The 18815-nt window shown below is 40.9% G+C and overlaps 1 protein-coding gene across 3 annotated transcripts in view; it reads left to right on the forward strand.

Annotated features, from left to right (window-relative positions):
* The first annotated feature begins 1082 nt into the window (after positions 1-1082).
* The window catches only part of TEAD1 (TEA domain transcription factor 1), a 159682-nt gene continuing 141949 nt past the window's right edge, over positions 1083-18815 (forward strand). For all 3 annotated transcript variants that reach the window (XM_071558996.1, XM_071558997.1, XM_071558998.1), the window contains exon 1: positions 1083-1179. The gene's annotated coding sequence lies outside the window, so the exon portion shown is untranslated. The remainder of the gene's footprint in view (positions 1180-18815) is intronic.

Raw genomic sequence — 18815 nt, forward strand, 5'->3', positions numbered from 1 at the left:
GCCCCGCTCCGCGGCCGCGGGGCCCCCTCCCGCGGGCTCCCCTATGAGGTCAGCGCGGCGCGGAGGCCCCGCCCGCCGCCCCGCCCGCCCGCCCGCGGCCGCAGGGGGCGGCGGGCCGCGCTCCGCCCCGCGGCCGCCCCGCTCCCGCGTTCATTTCATTCCTCCCCTCATTCCGCGCATTCCTCGCATCGCTGGCGCCGCGCAGCCCGGCCGGGAGCCCGGCCCGCCCCGCCGCCGGCCGGGCAGCAACTCATCCTCCGAGGGCTCCGTCCGCCGGCCCGCGGCAACCTACGGCCGTGGTATAAATAGCCAAGCGGCGGATTAAAAATAGGCGCGGGGCCATAAATAGCCGGGGCGGCCCGGGGGCGGCGGGCGAAGTTTGCCGTCGGGGCGCGGCGCGCTGGCGGTGCGCGGAGGGGGCCGCGGCGCGGAGGTAAGAGGGGCCCGCGGGCGCGCTCGTCGTCGGCGGAGCTTTGTGCGGCGGGGCGGGGGGCCGGTCCCGGCCCGGGGGTCGCGCCGAGGGGCCGGCGCCCCCGCAGGTGCCGGGGCAGGCGGGACAGGGGCCGCGGCGGGGGGGAGAAGTTGTTTCCCGCGGAGTTCCTGCCGCTGCGGGGCCGCGGCCGGAGCTGCAACAGGCGGCTGCCGCCCGCCCCGCCGCGCCGCTCCGCTCCCCCGCTCGCACTTAGTTGCCTGAGTCACCGCTCGGCAGCCGGGCGCGCACACACGCGCGCACACACACAGACACACACACACACTCCCTCTCTCGCTCGCTCTCTCCCTCCCCTCCTCTCACACACGCACGCACCGATCCCTGGCATTTTTCACATTTTTTCCCCGCGGGGAAGCACACGGAGCAGCCCCGCGCTGGGCGCAAGAGGCTCGCAGCCTTCCGGAGCTATCGCCGCTCCGCCCGGCCTGGCGCGCAGCTCCGCTCGCCGCGCTGCCCTGAGTTTTCGTCTCCCTCCCCTGTTTTTGTTTTCCTCTAAAAGATGAAAGAAGGAATCCCCTTTTTCGTTGCTTCTTCTCCTTCTCCAGAGCTGCTGCTGCTGCCGCCGCTGCTGGTTAATTGCACATTCAAGTGGAAAATTTTCGGGAGTCAGCAGAAACATTGTATCCAAAAAAGACAAAGTCGCAGTTACAGCAACACCGAGGAGATTGTCCCTGGAAAACTTCCTTTCGGTAGGAACCGCAGAGGGTTTTTTTATTTCTCGGCGAGGTTTTGAAGAGCTCTATCGCCCAGCTGTCCCCGGCGCTGGTGCGGAGGGCCGGTGGCAGCCTTTGTTCGCAGAGGAGCCCTTTCAAAGGAAGTACACTTCCAAGGGGGAGGGAAAAGTTATACAGTGCGGCTTTTGTACCTAAATTAAAACAAAGCGCCCCCCCTCCACACAACCAAACAAAAACAGCGAGGAGGAATAAAGCAAGAGGAGGGGGAAAATATCTCTTATTTTCACCAAGCGAAGAAAGTTTGCGTTCCTGCCTCTGCTGAGCATAATCCTGGTCGTGATTTTTCTTCTCTTGAAATCTGTTTTAAGTTGAATGGTGTTACCAGTATAAAAATATTTATGAAACAATGAAATACCAGCCACCCACGTTTCTCAGGAGAGTTGTTAACTTATTAGAAACAAGTGCCTGCCTTTGATATGAAGAAATGAAAAGTGACCTCCAGAAGTGCTGGAAAGTTAGGGAGTAGTTCTGCCCTGAGCTTTCTGAATGTAAATGGCTCCCAGTGTTTTTTAACTGTTCCCTGTTGAACACCATCTAGGAAAGAAAGGCCAAGAAACATCAGGTTCTACTGGCGTTTTCTGACGTAAAATAGCATATATAAGAAATGTAAGCTGAAATGGCAGTGCCTCAGGGAAAAAAAGTGCCTCTGCAGCTGTATGCCTGCATTAACAGAAGCATATCTGCTTTCCCTTCATGCTGATAAAGTTTAGAAACACAATATTGCCAGTTAGCGGTTTTATAGAGCTGTCTAACCTGGATAATGGCAAAGTTTGGAGCTGTATGGGTACCATACTGTTTTCTCTTGCTGCTTGTTCAGTTATTATGTAGCACATCTAACATGGAAACCTCTGTGGGAATGCCTCTTAGGAAAATTCATGTAAATAACTAAGTGCTACCTGCAACTGAATATGAAAACAAAAGTGATTGTAATTACATTAGGACTTAATTTAAAATTATGTAGGATTCTTCTTACTACCCTAAATAGGGAATGTGTGTCTGTAATGTATGATGTATTCTATCTCTATAAATAGTTGGGGAATACCATTACAGGATATTAGATTGTACTGATGGTAAGATGGTGCTGTTAAAAATGATACAGACCTGTATATTAAATTACTTCTGAGCGTGGGCAAGAAGCTTGCATGTTTGTATATATGTGTATATATGTTTTTATATATACACACACATATGGATCCTTTATTTGGAAGTAGAAATACAGGAATTAATGCAGCGGATGTTCTTAAAACACAAATTTGAAGATTTTAAATTTGGGTCCCATTCTTAACTTGCAAGTTTTTAAAATCAACTTTTTGAAATTTTTCATTAAAGGTAAACTTTTTGGAGGTGCATTTATTTTTCACCTTCATGGTAAAATATGTCTTTTCACCACTGCACTGGCTTTTAATTAGGTCATAAGGCATTTTCTTTACCAGTAGGAAAAATTCTGCATTTTGTTTGCTCCAGGTTTGCGTCAGCTGACCAAGCAGAAATTTTGGATGCAAAGGATTTATTTCAATTTTTCTTGTTAGTAATCTAGACATACCTTTGGAAAGTACTTTATCGCTAAACATGTTAGGTGTATTTTGAGCATCAATTTTGTGCACGCTGCTTTGGTGAAGTAAATATTATTAGCCTTTTAACCCAGGAGAGTCTAACAACAGCTCTTGAGATTCAAATTATGGTTTTATATTCTGTACAGTTTCTTAGTGCTGAGTGGGGTGTACACAAGCAGTGAAGCCGAGGAAAAATTTTGATTTGACAGGAGTCTTAGTAAAGACAGACTGTGCTTAAAGGAGTTTTAATTAAACAGCTAGAAAAGAACAACAGAAACTTAATTATGAACTAGACCTGCCGTGAGTTTCCAGCTGAGAAATGATAGTGTATTGTGATGTGTGGAGATGTGTGAGCATGTGTGTAGCATGTTTGGCGTAATTTGTAACTAGTGTTTTGTTGTTGTTGCTGGACGGTGTAGTGGTTTTGGATATCGTTAAAGTGGCTTTTAGGCTTTGTTTGTCCATTCCTGAAAAAGTTAAGCTCAGCTGAGTCACATGCAGAGGAAAAAAAAAGATTTCTTCCTTCTTTCTGTTGTGGGTAATATTGTAAGCAAACTTTTAAGATATAGCACAGGCAATACTGTAATAAAAATTTCTGGAGCTATAGAGAAAATCTGGTGTCTTTCACTTAAAAAAAAGTGTAAGGTAAAAATATGTAGTTGCGTATCATGATATAGCTGTCAGTTTTCAGTCTATAATGTAGGGTGGTTACACTGTTGGAGGTATTTCACTAGAAGTAACCTGATTTTATTATAAGGTGCCTAATACTATTTCCAAGACATGAAAATTTTGTGCACAGTTCTGAATATGTGTGTTTAGGAGAAGGTTACCTTTAAACATGTTATGAACTCATGGCTTCTGTCTGTGTATATACATGCATACATCACTCCTTCTCTCTGGTATTTCCTTGTGACACCAATATTAATGCTATATCTTTCCAGAGATAGTTTAAAATCTGTTTTCCTGTAGTGATTCCATTTATTTAAGGAGAAAATATTTGCTGGATCCAATCCTTACTCGGGTTAAAGTGACCAGGATGACTCATAGGAATAAACATTTGCTGGATCAAATACTAAGATATTTACAGCACATGCTTTATGTACATGGTTAGTGTGATATTTGATGTCTAAGAAAGACATCTTTGATTAAAAAGATTATCAATTTGACACATATAATTTTTCAAATTATTGCATGGGGCTTAAGTTCTGATTTGCTTATAATTTGTCTAAAACTGCAAGGCAAGTTTCTATTAACAGTTCATCACTCATTTCATTTGGGCTCTTATTTATAGCATGTGCAAATACGAAGTGAGGGCTGACTTTTTAGAAATCTGGTCTAAATGCAGGTGATTCCATGAGCTTCAGATGCCCAGTTGCTGTATTACATTGACTATAATGAGGGTGCAAATTGGGCCTTTAGAAATTACTTTGCAGACCCCAGTTCATCAGAGGGGCCTACTTTTTCATGAGAGAAACAGTACGTATTTCTGGGATTGGAGATTTAGTTACTGTTTTGCCACGATGCTGCACTGTGCAATTATGACTTGCAACAAGTAGGAATGTTTTATATTCCTAAACTACGGTCATTTACTGTTAAAAATAATTTAAATGAGTCTCAACCAAATTTTAGAACTTTCAAGGGGTAAATCATCTCCATGAAAGCAAGGGCTGTTAGAGGGTTTGTGACACTTTATGCAAGTACTGTATAATTTAAATTGCATTCTGTGATATATGAACTGATTAATGGCATTATTTATTGTTAAGCCTTCTGACTCTAAGCCATGGTGAGGACACATTTTCAGAAGAAAAATCTCGGCAATAAATTCCCACCTTATGACCGTATCTTGCTCTCTGTTCTTGCACAGAACTCCTTTTGACTTTTGCAAGTGAAACAAGGATGGAATAATATTTACTGAAATAATTGTGTGTTTGGTTTTAACGATTGCTCATTTCTAAAACAGAAGAGAGTAAAAAGTTTCAGACTTCAATCCTTCAAGGCATCATCTTCAAATCTACTCCTCAGATCTGTCATATAAAATTCACCTACAAGTTTTCTGATTTAATACACCAAACGTCTCCTGTTTTTGAATGAAATCCCGATCCCACTGCAGTCACTGTGTGTTTTATCATGTTATAGGTAAAGCCAGAATTTCTCTCTGTTTGGGTGCAGATTCAGCAACTCTTACACTGTATTGGGTTATTAATGTTACACCAGATTTATATTAATTTTAAAATACAGGGATTCAAGTTAAAATCTGGATCGTAACAGCTAATTTGAGATATTCTACACAGGAAGTCTATGAATGTCTCAAAGAGTAATGCATCATGTGCTACATGCCCTTATTTCTTAGATGAATTTCTGTACATGTGTTGAGAACGTGATGAAAATCCGCAGTGTGTAAAGGGTTATAGACACTTGTCTGGTTGGCGCAGGGCTGTGACCCCATTTCCTTGTCCCTCCAGCTTGTGCCTGGTTTGTCAGAGCCAGCCCGTTTGAGTTTGGTTCCCGTCCAGTCGAAGGTATCACCTACAACTTTTTGTTCATTGTCTTCTGCTCATTGTATACCGGAACAACGCGATGATTCGCTCAGCATCCTGCTGTACCTTTGCAAATGGCCTTCTTGAGTTTGCAGCTCTTCTTAGCTTTCCACTAAACTTTCTGATGGGAGTTAGTCTGCGTGGCAGCAGGAGCATGTGAGCACAGAACACAAGTTTGTTTGCTAGCAGGTCAGGAGGTAGAGTGTGAAATCTCAGTGTGCTGGGAGGGGGAAGGGAAGGAAAGTCCAGGATTATGTGTAAAACTATTAAAATGCTATTGACTGGGAATCTAAAACAATGACGAGTGCTGTTGTTTTTACAGATACATGAACTGAAAACTGCTGCTAATGATGGGAAATGTTAATTATGTGAGAACATATTGAACTTATATTCTCTGGCATGAACTTTTTTAAATGCATCAACTGTGCTGCCTTTTATGCGCACAGCTTTCTAATTATCATAATTCAGTACAGCTCTGGCTTTTGGAAAGAGTTCAAGTGCAATCTCAACTTAACATGAAAGGAGTTTGGGGTTTTATTTTTTTTTTAACTTAGAATGTTCAAGAACAATTTGAGAAGATAATCTAAAAATGCTACGTACTTAGTTGGGTATAAGTCAGAAAATAAATATGTTCCCATAACTGCCTATCAAAGGAGAACAGATTATTAGAACAGAAAGTTATCTGTTTTTCTTATTATGTCCTACAGGACACAGCCAAAAGCAAATTTTCATAATGGAATACCATAGATAGATCAACTATATACTGATTGACATTACTTTTTATTTTGTCAATTTTTGAAATGATTGAGTGGATTACTGTGTTGTTATGAAAAGATTTTTTGTCTCAAACAGTAAGGTGAAAAGATTTAATTTTCTTAAATCAGGCAGGAGGACAACTTTCTTTTCGGAATTAACCAGTTGTGTTTCTGTAATGCCTTCAAGTCCCATTCTAAATGGTCCTTACTGGTCAGGATTCACACCTTGTCTTTGTGAAGCTTGAGGGGGTTGTATCCGGTCTTTCTAAAGCTCTCAAAAGTGGTTTGCGTTTTATATTTTGTTCATTGTTTTCGTTTTGTTTTGTTTGTAATCATTTTTGAGGGGAAAAGAAATTTCATTTAACTTGCACTTGAATTATCCTTTCACAGATTCTTTTTTTTTGTACGTGATCAAATTGCTAGTTTCCACATCACCCCCCCACCAATGTTTTTGTCTCTTCCGTTGCTGCAGTGCATGCTACATTTCTGAAATGCAAAGAAAGCCCCAGTGAAACAAAATGACTTCATTTGAGCTGGCACTTAAGAGCAGAATTCACTTCCATAGTGCTGAAATAAAAGAAGCCAAGTGTTTTAAATAGCCACTCCCCTAGGCCAGAGTGTTTTTAGAAAAGCCCATTGTCTAGATCTGAGCTGTAGCAGTATGCCTGCCTCTGTTAAATCTCCTGATCCAGACAGCTCGATTTCTAAAGTTGACATCTGGTTTACTCTTTGTTCACCTGTTTTAAAAAAAAATGCAAATAGGCGAGTGTGCCACTGCCCTAGAGCTTTGCAAAAAAATAAAAATGCTGTTGACAGTTTGTCAAATAGTGATTCCAGTCTAAGACTGCAGTAGCCTATTGTTGTGGCAGCAACAGGCAACAGAAGTTGTGGCACCATATGGCTAGTATATGCTTCAGATAAGCTATCTGTTAATTTAGCTTATCAGTAGCGTTTTGATATGCTTCATGTTTGAATCGCCAACCAGTATGGCCTTGGGTAGTTTTGGTGCCAAATTATTCCTTAACATTATAGACATCACAATTATTCCCTTGGTGGAATCTCTCACCATTCAGTCACCTCATGGTGCTGTGAAAATGGTGATTATTTTTGGAATTAGCCGGCATGTTTTTTCACATGGTTCTCTTTCTATTGGGAGATTATAATTCAGCAATGACATTTTGGTTTTGAGGGGAGAAAATGTCAGAACAGACTCAGGAAGAAAAGGTAAATTCTTAGAGGTTTAGTGGATTAAAGCCTCTGTTATGTGTATCTCAATTTAAAAAAATGGTGATAGGGGACATTAATTAATGAGAGAAAGGAAATTTAATTCACCCAATATATCACCACCATGTGTATGTACCTTTATGTCTTAAAGCTGGTTTACAATTTAAAATAAAAGGCAAGACTCTGTAAACAGTTTTATTTTCCACATCCTTGGCTTTACCTCTATTCTTTAAAAAAATTAACCTTTGAAAACATTTGTGTCAGCTGATCTGTCAAGGTTTTTTTTCTGCTTTTTCCACAATCAACTGAAAACCTTGGAAAAGACTTGGAGACTCAGTAAAAGTTCCTTCATCTTCCCCCTAGCCCTGCCTTTCTTTGGCTGTAATTATTTTGTTGCAGGAAAAGTCTCAGGCAATAAATACAGTCTTCCATTCAATGTCTCAGTGGTGTCCTTAGGGTTGGATCTGTCCCTGTTGCTCTCTGACCTTGCAGCACATTCCTCTGTGTCTTCTGCCCTACAGGCTCTGTCTTGCTGTTCCTTACAGGGCACCACAGCTGCCCCTGGTTGCCTGGACCCTCCTGTTTCCTTGGCTATGCACATAGTTGCTTTTGGGCAGCACGTGATTAGGCTCTCCTTCCTTTGGATCATGGTGGCTTTTTGTTTTCCTCCTTTTGCGATCCGTCTTGCCAGGTCCTCCTTATCCTGTCTCTCCTGCTGCTGCTCATGGATACGGTGTCACTGTTGGCTCCCTTTGCCCATTGCAGTTTCTTGCTGCTTCCTTGCCCTGGCTATTGAAAAGAAAGGACCACTTGTGCTTGTCATGCCTTTCATGTCCAGGATCCTTAATGACCAATAAAGGGACCAGATTCTCTCTCAAAGAAATTTACAGTCGTCTTCTAAATCTTCTTGCTGACACCACTTTTTTAGCAATGAAAGGAGGTCAAAGAGAAGTAAATTTTTCTCCTGTCTGTTTGGAACAGAGAAATATGACAGTCTGAACAGCGGCCATTCTTTAACATCCCCTTGAAGTCCACCCAGATGAACTGCATGGAAAAAGGCAGAAGCTGACAGGGCACCCAGGGGCCAGCCAGGTGGGCAGTGAAGTGAGAGGTGATGCTCCCACCTTGCTGCTCTGCCTGAGTTTACATTGACACCTACAGAAAACCAGAAATGCTTCCTGCCCTTGGCTTGGCATCTGAGGCTGCTAACGGGCCTCTGGTTTCTCTGCAGGGACATGAGATGTGAGCATCTGTCCACTTAGAGCTGTTTTGGGGGTCACCTCAAACTTTAAATCTGTTTTAAATTCAGATTTAGTCTTCAGGTCCACAGTGTGACTCATGCAGTTTGATGATAATAACGTTTTTTTGGCTTCTGGCTTGTTGCAGATTAGACCTGTAATCTCTCATTCTGGTGTGATTAGAGGGAAGGTAAGCAAAGATGCTGGGACAGGAGAGGTATTCAACTTCCAGCTCTCTGAGGCATGTGTGCAGCTTTTTCATAAGTAATTTGTAAGTGCTTAAGTGTGAGAGGCAACTTTCAGTCCACTACTATATCTAGTTTTCACTCATAATGATTATGGTTGGTTTTGGATTGATGGGTCCATTCAAACATAACAAATCTATGTTTATTTGGTACACTAAGATGCGTCTTTCCTATGGTGGGTATGAGGAGGTCGATTAAGCTTCAGGACCTGGGAAGTTTTAGTTTATTTGATGTCTGCTTGACTTGGATTTACTAGTGTTTTATTGGTTCTAGTTATTGCTTTGTGATAGGAAATCCATAGCTCCAAATAATGTGCATTTTGCTCTTTAAATTGACTATTACTTATGCATAGTAATTTCTTGCTGTGCTTTGTGGCATATTTGCTATATGCTTATTGACCAGTTGTAGATAAGGAGCTGAAGGGGCATATTTGAAAGACAGTTTTAAATATGCAGCTTCCTAGGCGGATTCACTTTGGTCTCTAGTGTTAGTGATAATTTTTGTTGGTGAAACAGTGACCCATAAATAACTTTTGTCCAAAATCTCTAAAAACAATGCAAAGAAGTCCAAAGGGTTGTATAATTATAGTTCTTGGTTCCTTGGAAAATTAACTAATATTCTGGCCTGTGAGATTTTAGAAACAAATTAAAGAACCCTTTTTTTAGGTAGCAGGCTGTTTTTAATGGTTCTTCTGTATTAAGGAGAGTACAGTATTGTAGGTTATTTATTTCTGGGCTTGCAGTACAGGGTGAAGAGCCTGCAATTCAGCTAGCATTGCCTGTGTGCCCTGAGGTAAACTCTATTTCACAAAGGGAATTTTGATTATGGTCTACTGCTCTGTAGCATAGTGGAGGCTTCAAGAGGCAAGTGGTAAATGCTACCAAAGAAAAGCTGGATTGGAGCCACTGACGTCATCTAAGTAAATCTGCTGTAGGACTATAGCCATAAAATGACTGCCAGCCACTGAGCGCACTTTGGCCTTTTCTTGTCAAGTGTTTTAACTGCTGGTTTTTTCTTTTTCCTTTTTTTTTTCTCTTTTCCCCCCTCCAAGCAAGATGCATTTTGTTTTCTTTTTTTTCTTGTGCTACTTGTGCTCACAGTGAAATATAGAAATGCTAACGTCCCCCTCTGTCCCCACAGTGCTGTACAGAGCATGTGAGTGGTTGCAGCTTGCAGTTCAAAAATTAAAAAGTAAACCAGTACTTTTCCATACATGAGCCTAGCCGAATTCAGCTTCCATCACAAGCTGTTTTTTAGGTGCAAGAGCCTGGCAGTTCAAGTTACAGCATACTGATGAGATTTGTGTTGTGGGCAAAAAGCATTTTGATGCACTGGAAGGCATGTTCCCTCTGGAAGAGCTAAGTGCATAAAAATGGCTGCGTTTGAATTCTGAATTAGCACCAAATGCAGGTGTGTGTGTGTGTGAACACTTGAGATCCAGTGTTAGTCATTGCTTTACGGTTGACCTCGGCAGTTTCACTGACTCCTGAAACAAAACTTTCCTGTTGTTTCAAACACCCTAATGTGTTGTTACCAGCCAGTCTTTGATGATACTTTTTGTACACAGCTAAAGAAACCAGGTGCATTAACAATAGTAGCTCTAGGATTCATTGATTAGTATTAGCAGTCATATGTGTACCTAAGGATAGATCTAAAATATCCCAGCTGTCCTCCACTTGAATTTCAGCTGTATCAGGATTGCAACAAAAGTATTCCAGTTTTTGACAGTGGATTTTTAATTCATTGTCAACATGCTCTTGAAATGAATTTCCAGGAAGTTTAACATACAATTTTTTTTTAACCGAGTTCACTGTAAAACAGATTTATAATTATTAGCCAGTGTGTCCCATGAGAATATTTGTTTACTTGATTTATGTACTTTTTCTTAACTTTAAAATAAGAATTAAGCATCACTGTTTTTGAAGTTTGAGTCTTATGATCAGAAATATATTAAAACCAGTATCTTATCCATGAATCATTAGATGAGTCAGTTCCTGAAACCACTACAAGCCTCACAGTTCTTGGCTTCGGCTGAAAGCAGGAAATCCAGGCTTCAATAACTTCCTTTCCCAGTACTGGCTATAGCAGCGTTAGTGGTTAGTATATGCTGCTTTTGTAAGCAATAGGAAGATGTATGTCTGAGGAACAAAGGCACTCAAGTCAATTTGCTGAAACTGTTTATAATTTGTGGTCTTGATTTGAATGTCAGGATACATTGGCATATACTACGTTCTGTGCTGCAGTACATTTTCCAGCAGTGATATTCAGAATATGAAATAGAGGGAACACATTATGGCACAATTCTTGGACAAAACCCATCTAATCAGTTTTCCAGAAAACAGGAAGATATTTTAGTGAAATCATCCAGCTCCTAAAGACTAATGGGAACGAGAGCTGAACACATAGGAGTAAATTTAAAATGTTTATTTAGCAGTTACTTTGTCTTGTGCTTGTGCAACAAACTATTTTTATTCTGTTTCAGTGCTCCAAAAGGGCTTGAAAAAAACCCAACCCAAACTTGGAACTTGTAAAATAAAAACACATGATTTGTTTTTCAGTCTCCTTTTTTGTAGTGAAAACTGTTTGCCTCTTCATAATCAAGGACATATTGATTGTCTCTATGTCAGTGGAGCATTGTTGGCTGCAGAATCTGTCCTTTAAATGTGGAGTGCCTGTACACTATGACATCTGTGCAAGAGGATGCATTCTTTACCTTTTCGAGCTCACAGGGCCAGATTCAAGCTTGGTACAATGTTGATCTTAATGTGTTTACACCTGGAAAATATTCAACCCTTTGTTTTTCCTAAATATTATTAAAGATAGTTTGGTATCTTATTACTTGGTTAATTTAACTCTCTAATTAATTAGCAGCACACAAAAGCCAAACCCACCTTCTTTAATAATTTAATTAAAATTCTTTTTATTTTTCCCTCCAAAGCATCATTTGGTTTTGACAAACTGGGAAGAATGGGAATACTAAGAGCTATAAATTAGTAGACAGTGCATTGAAAAAAAAATCTGCTTTTGACAGCATTGGTTAAACTGTATATGCAGTATTGATTAAAAACAAATACAGAGCTCTCCATTCAAACAGGCAGAATGATTACTGCACATTAGGCAACAACACCTTTTATATTAGATAACATGTGGAATGGCTTTAATACAGCAAGCTACAAGTAGGCTTCTTCCTTAACTGGTGCACTTCAGTGTTTGGTGAGTTGACCTCAGCGTAATTCTGGGCACCTACAGAGTTCTGGGGCCAAAGAGGTAGTGCAGATGATCCCATGCTGGTGTCCATCAGGGTGCTTCTGGAATCTTGTGTTTGTCAGGCAGGACAGAAGAGGATTGGACTGGGGAAAAAAGAAGGAACATGGACAGCCGTGTGCCGAGATCCTTTTCACGTGGAGACAAATATCCATAATAGAGACTTTTGCCACCTTCTCCCCCTTTCTCTGCAACTCCATGCCCATGGGAAAGACCTGGACAGGGTCAATGCCTTGCTCAGGCAACAACACTGGAGCCTTTGGGGGGCTGTATGGAGTTGTAGGTAAAGTTGCCTGTAAGGGAAATAAAGAGACTATCCCCTCCTGATTGTCAGGTTTGCATCAGCATTGGTTTTGTGAGCACTTTGCTGACAGCCCATGCCAACTGCTCCTTTTCCTCACAGTAGGGCTCGTAACATCCATCCAGGGAGAGGGCACTGGATGTGTTTTATAATAATAGCACTGTCCCTGAGGTGAGTTGCTGTGACTTTTGGCATGGCAAGGAGCATCCAAGCAAGCTGCTTTGTCAGTTTTGTAGGATTTCTCTTATAATATTTAATGGGATGCTAGTGGACCATAAAGGTGCAGAGAGCATTTTAAAAAATCAAACCCAGTGTAATTGGTACAGAAGTGCAATTCTCACAGCACCAGCTGCTCTAGTAGAGGAAGTTCTTGGAGATCTCCAGGTACCTCCTGCTCTGCTTCAGAGGGCAAGTCTATATCGGGCTGTGGAGCTCAATGCAGAGTCACATCCCAAACAATCAGAGGTCTGTGCCATCAAGCTTGTGCAGTGCAGAGCATCATGTGAGCAGAGTGGCTTGGGCTTAGCACAGTGTAACTATATAAACAGTGAGACTATTTTGGAGGCAAGCTGGCTTGTGTCACCCTCCCTTCTCTGTCAAGTTTGAAGAAGAGGCATCTTCTCCTTTGGAAGAAGAGCTTGATGCTTAGGAGGCTCCCAGGAAGGCAGGCAGGCATTTCTTCCTTTCTCTTGGCTAGTTCAAGGTGTGCTTAATTCACAGATGCTGTGCAGGAGCACCTGCTGTTTATGCACATAGGAGAAGAACCCTCACTCAGGTGTGTTCCCTCTACTACAGGGAGCCAGATGCTGATGCTGTAGGGATTGCAGTGTTCAACATCACACCACCTATTGTGGATTTAACTTACTACATTGTAATTAACTTCTTGTAATAACAATAATTATAATAATTAACTTACTAAAATAACAAGGATGTTCTTCATGCTACTTCTGCATGCTGGTTCTGGGACAAAAATTTTTCTTCTTTCTTGTTTTCTGTTTAAGGGAAAATGTAAGTACTTGAGCAGTGGAGAAGGGCAGTGGCTTTTCACAGGATCAAAGCATACGTAAAAGGCATTGTTCCTGTTTGTGATCATATGAAGTGCAATTTTCTATTAATTAATGTTAAACTACGGATTGTTTAGGAACAAAGGAAAAAACCTTCAAGTGGAATAAGCATCCAAAGTTTAAAAGCAGGTTATAGTTGTGCTTGGTTTAATTTTTTTTCCCTTGCAAAGAAATGTAAATGATTTAATATTGCTTTTCTAGTTGAACAGTCCTGAATATGGGAATTGTAATGCGTAAGATCTGGAGATACATTTTGATCAAGTTCATACACTTTAAATGTGTATGAACTGAACATCTTTGTGTTGCTATCGATCAGAGAGATGTTCTGTTGCTCTAATGTGGATTTTGGTTTGGGATTAGAGGCCTGAGGCTTTGAATTGCTTGCTGTCTGTAGACCAAGTCATCAGTGGCTAGTGATTGATTCATTAATTAAAATCAATTTAAATGGATTTGTAAGCCTCATGTAACAGATTATCTTATTAACAGCATGAGAAAGGCACTGTGATCTGCAAGGAATGTGTCGCTTTAGACAAATACAGCACGATTTTATGGGAGAATTTAATGAATTGCTGTTGCTGTAAGTGATCTATGCAAATGGAAGAGCCTTGCTTAAATCCCACATTAAACAGACTCTTCCTGTTGAACATGTTTGGTTTTTTTTTTACTTTTTGAGCCTCCTCCAATAGACTTGACTGTAATTTTATGTGTGTGTGCATGCATGTGTGTGTGTTTCTGTGTGACTTGACTGTAATTTTATGTGTGTGCATGCATGTGTGTGTGTTTCTGTGTGACTTGACTGTAATTTTATGTGTGTGTGCATGCATGTGTGTGTGTTTCTGTGTGACTTGACTGTAATTTTATGTGTGTGTGCATGCATGTGTGTGTGTTTCTGTGTGACTTGACTGTAATTTTATGTGTGTGTGCATGCATGTGTGTGTGTTTCTGTGTGACTTGACTGTAATTTTATGTGTGTGTGCATGCATGTGTGTGTGTTTCTGTGTGACTTGACTGTAATTTTATGTGTGTGTGCATGCATGTGTGTGTGTTTCTGTGATATATTCATGGTCACAGTGCCGTGTTAAGTATTGCTGAGTTTCTGATATATTCTGGTCTTGGAGAGTTTTTTTTGTTTTCTGTAACATCTCCCTAAGCCTATTCAAAAACATCCACAACAGGGAAAATAATTTTCTAAATTACTGAAAACAACATGTCAGAAAGAACATCTAATGCTGTTTAATCCATGCTTCTCCTGCTCAGCAGTGCTGTGTGGAGAAGACACTTTGGACAGCTGGAGGGGCCAGAGGGGACTTCTGGCACAAGTGAAAGTGTTGAAGAGGTGGCAATAAAAGCTTTCCTGGCTGGGAGAAGGGAGGCTAGTCTGTCATCTTTGCATTTGTCTTGCAACATCTTTTTACACTAAGATGTACAGCAAGTCATTGCAGGCTTCTATATGTGTATTACTATGCTCTGTGGTCAGGCCTCAAAAATACCTAAGCCAAGGTGTCAGTAAAATCAATGGGAATTTTGAATTTGATTTCAAACAGAGCAGGGTTGTTGCCTCCAAATCATAGCCTTGCCCACAAACTTTTCATTAATCTCAATAAAATGTATGCTCCATTTTGATTTCTAACTCAGATTTCTACAGGAATGAAGATTTTTTTAATTGTGGGTGCTACACTGTAACATCACTTTGCACCTTTCTTCCCTAGTTTGTGGCTCCCTGTGCATTTGTGATCAGGGAGCAAAGTGAATTAAATTGAGATCACTTTTCCATTTCAGTGAATTGAGTTTCACTTCATTTTCTCTGCTGTATTGAAGAAATAGAAGAATCTGTTATAGCAACTGAAAAATTGTGATGCACTTCTTAAACACACCCCTCTCTCTCAAACAAAATCACAACCATCATATAGCCCTGAATTGCCTTGGAGACATCATCCATTCGATGTGTAAGAAATTCTTTAAAGCAAAGCATTGTTGATGAGCTTTGTTTGTTAGATAATCTTACTGTCATTGAAGTATAGACTACAAATCTTTAACCAAAATAGGTGTGAAACTGCAATAACATGGTAGACCCAGTTGTAACTGGATTTTGGTGAAATTAAATGCATTGCCTGAGATGTGAAGAATTTGCCATGGTATAAGGCTTTTCTTCTGCCATGGTAAAAGGCCTTTTTCATTGCTTGTGGAAAATCTAACAAGGTGTTTGGAAAATGCAAATTAAATAAGGTATTACTCTTAAATATTGCAAGAAACCTTCCACAAGGCCTATGATGTCTCCTGCACTGTCCCTTTCCTCCTCTGAGTCTGTGGTAGATGCAGCTATGTAAGTGTGGAGGTTTGTGGCTGTGTCCTGCTGGGTCACTCGAGCCTGGGAACTTGGAAGCCAGCATTGAAAGTCTGGGTGTGACGAGGTATTTCATCTTGGAAGCAGCCCTTGAAACCAGGGAGAAAGTCTTCTTGCCCTGACTTACATTAGCTCTTACATTGGTGTGCCAATTTGAAATTAGAGTAGTCATGTACTAATTATTTGTTTTGTGAACCTCTTCGTTTGGAAAAGAGCAAGGAGACTCTTGAATTTAGAATAAATATGCTGAGTTGCAGCATTTTCTTAAAAAAAAAAAGAGGCGAGTAGGACAAGTCTGTTGCTTTTGGCTGGGATAGAGTTAATTTTCTTTATAGGGGCTGGTATGGGGCTGTGTTTTAAATTTGTTGGCTGGGGTTAAACCACAACAGCAGGACAGAAGCATCAAACTTGCAGAGAGGTAGTTCCAAGGCAGCACATATAGGCCATGACTATTCTCTCTCTGCTAGTACTGAGGAGTATGTGCAGGTATAGTCCCTTCTTTTAGCTGCTTCATCTTATACATCCAATCCCTCGGTTGTAGAACCACAATTTCAATTAATTGACTTTCTTCAATTGAATTTCTACCATAGAGTTCTGGCGAAAAGGAAGAGGACATTGGTGAATAGGTTTTAAATAGCATACTGCATAACCCTGCCATTATGACTTCAGGGAATATTTTCCATTCTGCTTTTGTCTATAATGTGAAGCTGAGTAACATTTGTCTTGTATTAAGGCTGCAAAGTTTTTTTTTTGTGTGTGTATGTTGCAAACCTTGTGAAATGTTTTTTATTCTTGCAAATTATAAATAGTTCAGTTGGCTCATCTCTCCCTTTTGTAAGCACATGTTTTTTTGTAATAAGACATAGTTCTGGGGCAGTGTTGTACGAATGCAATTGAGCTGCACAGGAATAAAATTTCCATGGTGTTCTATGAAGGTCAGTGGTATGCAATTAATTGCTGGACTGATGACAGGTGCTGGGTAGGAAGTGTTGCTGCCCTAAACACTAAATATAATAATTAAGCTCAGGGGCTAGTGTTAAAAGCATGGAAGAGACATGACTCTCATTAGCACAGAATTTGTGCTGATATTTGTTTTAACAATATTATGGTAATATAGGTGCGTGCCTTCATGTTATGCTTGTGCTTTATAGCTTGCATCTTTGAGGGAAAGTGTCAGTTCTGAAGCTTGGAGAATGGAGGCCAAAGTAAGAGAGCTGCGTACTTAATTTGTTGCTAATTTTTTGGTGCATGGTAAGCCAGTCTTACTAAAGAAAGTTTCTAGTTATCAGTAGATTCAGATGAGAGAGCTGTGTGTCTTTGAAGGTTTCCTGAAGGAGATCCTGACCATCCACCCTCCGTACCTGAATGAAGGTGGATGGCATCTGGTTTCCTTGGGTGGGGGTAAAGATGTCATTAGGTATGGGAATTCAGGCGCAGATTTGAGGATCTCAATCTCCTGGATGCCCAGGTTGTCTCTGTCTGTTTTATATTGGTGCTGCCCTTTGTTGGCCTGATGGAAGTATCGCTGGGCAAAGAGGGGAAACCTTTGCACAGTAACGAAGAACGTGCATTTGAAAGCTGCCTAATTTAACTGCACCTGCAAGTTCTTTGGTTTTTCAGGCTCAGGAAAGTATCTTCTGTTTTACTTAAGAATATTTAGGAAAACTATAAGAAACAGTCAAAATGTTAATGTTTGTTTCCCCCCTTTCTTACAGTGCAGCCTGCCAGATCCCATTGTATTTAATTCTGCTGCCATGCCATGAGGCTCACTTGGGGAACTGGAGAGCATTTAAAATAAACTGTGGTAGATTGTGGTGCGTGAAACTCTCGTAGCACGTGTGTTATGGTATGATGCAAACAAGGCATAATTGCAAGGAGCACAGACTGAATATTCTTCTGGAATAGTCCAGATTGAACACAAGATGTCACAACTGTGAAGGCTGAGGGGGGGGAATTGGCTCCAAAGAAGTCAAAGTCACATATGAATAGTCTCCTACACCTTTATTCACAGAGTCTTTTATAAAAATCTTTACTCACTGGCAAGCTAAGTAAGGAAATAAGTAAAGTTCCAATATTTGTCAGTTCAGTGTCTCTCCCCAGTGTTAATCAAGTGGACTCACTTGAACTCATAGCCCTCTTTATACAAACTGCTAAAGATGATAATTGCTTGTTTCTCCTCTGGTTTTCGATGTGCACATTTTATGGGAGGATCAGTTGGTAGCATTATAAAAAGACAAGTTTGCCTTGGCCTAGTCCATCTTTGTAAGAGCCATGACTTGGAAATTGGAGAATGGTTCCCTGTGGAATTGTGCTGCTGTTGAAGGCATTGAGACGTGTTGTGAATCCCTGTGGCTAAGTGGTGTGGGAAATCATGAATTCATGTTTCACCAGAGTGTGTTCATAGATACTTCAGTGGAACAAAAACTTTTAAAGTGATGTTTTATGGGATTTACCATTCCTGTAGTGAGCTAAACTTCAGTAAATAAAATTGCTGTAGATTCAAAAAATAGTTTGCAACATCTCTATCTGTCTCTCTCTCTCATATACCAATTCTAACCAATCCATGTTCAAAATCACTGAACTAGAGCTCTTCCAATCTGGTGATTTTAACATGCCTGGGGATTTTTTTACTGCTTCTGGGCAGGAAGGTAATCATGTGATTAAGGCACAAGTCAGGGAGCAGAGGTTTGCATTTAGTTTCTGGGGCAGAGTTGAGAGAGGAAGCTGGGAGAAACATTCATTGCTCAGATTACTGGTGTAGGGGCAGTTGGGGGAAATCAGGGAAAAATCCGTCCTGTAACGTTAAGAGTGCAAGATAATATATTTACAAAGTCCTTTCACACACCTATGTGGAAAGTGCTGTCAGTGGAAGTGTTGTCTCCGAGACAGAGATTTCCCTACTTCTTTACTTTACCCAATTTTCCATAATTGGCTTGGAGTGGTGAGATTGAGTGTAATTAAGTCTCATAATTAATTAATATGAGAAAGCCTACGCAAAAGCAGAATAAGTATTTTGGATTCCATGATTTGTTCCCTTCTGTAAAATTAGAGTAATAATACCCTGTT

Source organism: Pithys albifrons, chromosome 6, assembly GCF_047495875.1.
Source record: "Pithys albifrons albifrons isolate INPA30051 chromosome 6, PitAlb_v1, whole genome shotgun sequence".
NCBI classification, from domain to species: domain Eukaryota; kingdom Metazoa; phylum Chordata; class Aves; order Passeriformes; family Thamnophilidae; genus Pithys; species Pithys albifrons.